This window comes from Miscanthus floridulus, chromosome 4 (assembly GCF_019320115.1).
Source record: "Miscanthus floridulus cultivar M001 chromosome 4, ASM1932011v1, whole genome shotgun sequence".
NCBI classification, from domain to species: domain Eukaryota; kingdom Viridiplantae; phylum Streptophyta; class Magnoliopsida; order Poales; family Poaceae; genus Miscanthus; species Miscanthus floridulus.
The window spans coordinates 50,022,909-50,025,970 of NC_089583.1; the positions used below are offsets into that span (position 1 = coordinate 50,022,909).

General features: G+C 37.7%; 1 pseudogene; it reads left to right on the forward strand.

Annotated features, from left to right (window-relative positions):
- The first annotated feature begins 294 nt into the window (after positions 1-294).
- Positions 295-1,428, forward strand: LOC136548507 (uncharacterized; annotated as a pseudogene).
- Positions 1,429-3,062: the final 1,634 nt, after the last annotated feature.

Here is a 3,062-nt window from a genome sequence, read left to right on the forward strand (position 1 = left end):
CAAAAAAGACTTGTGAATCGCCCATCAGCAAAGAATTAAATGTCAATATATCAAAAAATAAAACAGGGCTCGGTACACATTAAAGATTAATATATTTCCCATGTTTAATTGAGATTAATAAAGTCGAAATGATTCCTAGCCCACAACATAAATGAGTAGGTCAACATATTTCGCATGATTCCTACTATATACAGATTTGCTATAAATACATGGCATATGTCAAATGTTAGATAACGTTGGTCAATTATTATATGTAAAATATTTTGAATCAATGTATCTCATGATTTGGTGCAGATGGATAGATCTTGGATCAATAGTAGTAGGTTTAGCATGGAACATGTGGATGGGGTGGAGTTCATGACCTTTGTTTCTAAGAGATTTAATGACAATGAAGAGATGTTTTGTCCATGTCGTCGGTGTTTGAATCGAGTTCACAAACCTCAAGGACAAGTGTAGGATGACTTGTATATTCATGGGATGGCTAGCACTTACACTAGATGGATACATCATGGAGAACCATTGGAGGTTATACTACATGAAAATGAGGACCATGTTGATGAATAGACTAGTCTCAATGAGGATTTTGGCATGAATGTGGATAAAGAAGATGACCCTAATGATGGAATTCGTGATATGGTAGAGGAGTTGTATACAACTGAAGATGAAGGTAAAGGAAAAAGGCTATGTTTGCAATTCTATTGGAAGAGATGAAGCAAGAACTCTACCCTAGTGCTCAAAGTACAAGGTTTTCTTTTATGGTGAAGTTACTTCAAATGAATTCATTTTACAGAATTTCAAATGTTGCATTCATAGCACTATTGAAGTTGTTATTATCGGAATTCCCGAATTGCTCTATTCCTGCAACATACGAGGAAGCAAAGAGGCTTATTCGTGCATTGGTGTTAGGATACAATTCAATCCATGTGTGCCAGAATAATTGTGTTTTGTTTCGAAAGGAGTTAGCAGAAAAAGATTTTTGTCCAGTTTGTGATGCATCAAGATGAAAAGACAATGATGGAAGAAAGAAGATTCCTGAGAAGGTATTGCGGCATTTTCCATTGATTCCTAGGTTGATGAGGATCTTTTCTTCCAAGAAAATGTCAGAGGAGGCACAATGGCACAAATTGAAGAGGAAACCAGTGGAGAATGAGCTTAGCCATCCAGTTGATGACGAGGCATGGAAAGACTTTGATAGAAATTATGGCTAGTTTTGCAGAAGATGCAAGGAACATCAGACTTGGCCTTGCTACTGATGGTTTCAACCCATTTGGCAAAATGAGCTCCTCATACAGCATGTGGCCAGTGTTTCTTATCCTGTACAACTTCCCTCCATGGGAATGCATGGAGCAATCCAACTTCATCATGGGCCTACTCATCATGTGGCTAGTGTTTCTTATCCCAGAGATTTTTATGAACTTGTTACCTTGATGGAAATGGATTGCTCTCCATGATTAATGATTTACATATTTGCATATTAATGGGTTGCCCATGACTGACTATGAGCTGCAAAGGGCGTACAACATTCTCGTGAAAAAACTGATGTTCCAGCGGCTTGGTTTAGGAAAGTTACGTGAACTTGTGGGAACAAAGCCCGTGAAGAATCCGACCCATTGTATGAACCTGGAAAGGACACTAAACCTGGAGATAGTGACACTGAACAAGGAGTAGTTGACAAGGTATATATGCAATGTTGCACTATGATTACTCATTGTGTTCAGTATGCAAAAGTGTTTTTCCTATTTTAATTTCTTGTATCATGTAGGTCCCTGAACTTAGCAAGAGTTTGCCAAGTACTGGATTATCAAGAGCATCAAAGCGAGTGATGACACTTCAAGAGCAAGACCAACCAGCTAGAATGACAAGGTAGAGGACAAAGGAAATATCATCAGCTGATGAATTTTGCCCTGTTCCAACAACAGACCCACAAGATGGTCCCATAGAAGATGGGTTGATCGCTCTGGATTCTCATACTCAATCTGACAATCACAACAACATGACTGTAGAAGGCAAGTGATTGTAGCTCCTCTCCATGATTAATGGTTTACATATTTGCATATTAATGGGTCTATGATTTCCACTAATTGATTCTGAAATGCCATGATAGGTCAGTGAAACATGAAAATGCGCCGCGCAGGCAAAGAATTGGATAGGATCTCTAGAGGGTTAAACACCAAGATTGCAGTGCACATTTCTGATGGAAACCGCTGGCCAAAGGCACCTATGCAAGCTACAAAACTAGCATTAGAGGCTAGTTTTGCTTTGTGGGACCATATCCCCATCCTCCCCCACTGGAAAGATTATGAGGATGAGAACAATAAGGATCTTCTTGACGACTACCAGGGAAAAATTGTTGTAAGTACCCTGTCTATGTTGTTATATGCTATTGAAAAATTTCATCAGAGGAAACCTGTGTTTGTTTTAGTTTCTTGTGTAGTCCTGTGTGATGTCAATAGTTCATTTGGCTAAAATAGTGTCCTTTTGTTCTTACCATTACATATTTTTTGTGGTTTCTGCATTACTAAATAGATATGTGCTGAGTAACTATGTAATCTGAATCAGATAGGCCTAGCATTAAGTAAGGTAGGAATAAGGCATGTTCTAGATATCTCTTTGGCCTCTTGGTCATCTTAAGTGTTGGTTAGACTACTCTAAAACTGTTGTATTTCTGTTATTCAAGTAAAGAAAATGTAGTCTGCCTTATATGTTCAGTAACTTCTTAATTATTTATGTAGATCATAAGCACTGTAGAATTATTCTATAACTTGCTAGATCATATGCATTGCAGATCTTATAAAAGGCTGATTATCCAGTAACTGCTTGTTCATTTGGCTGCACTACTCAAGTTGTTATGTTAGTTCTCATAGTGGAATTAGTTCTCAAATATGTACGCTATGCTAGTTCTCATAGCATAATTATATGATTTGTGCTTCTTTTAACCATATGTTCATATGCTCTTGTCCAGAGTCATTTCTCAATTCACCCAAGCAATAAGAAAGCAGTGGAATACGCATGCGTTGATTTGCTTAAAAAAGAACAATGGAATATGAGATACTTGTTGAAGA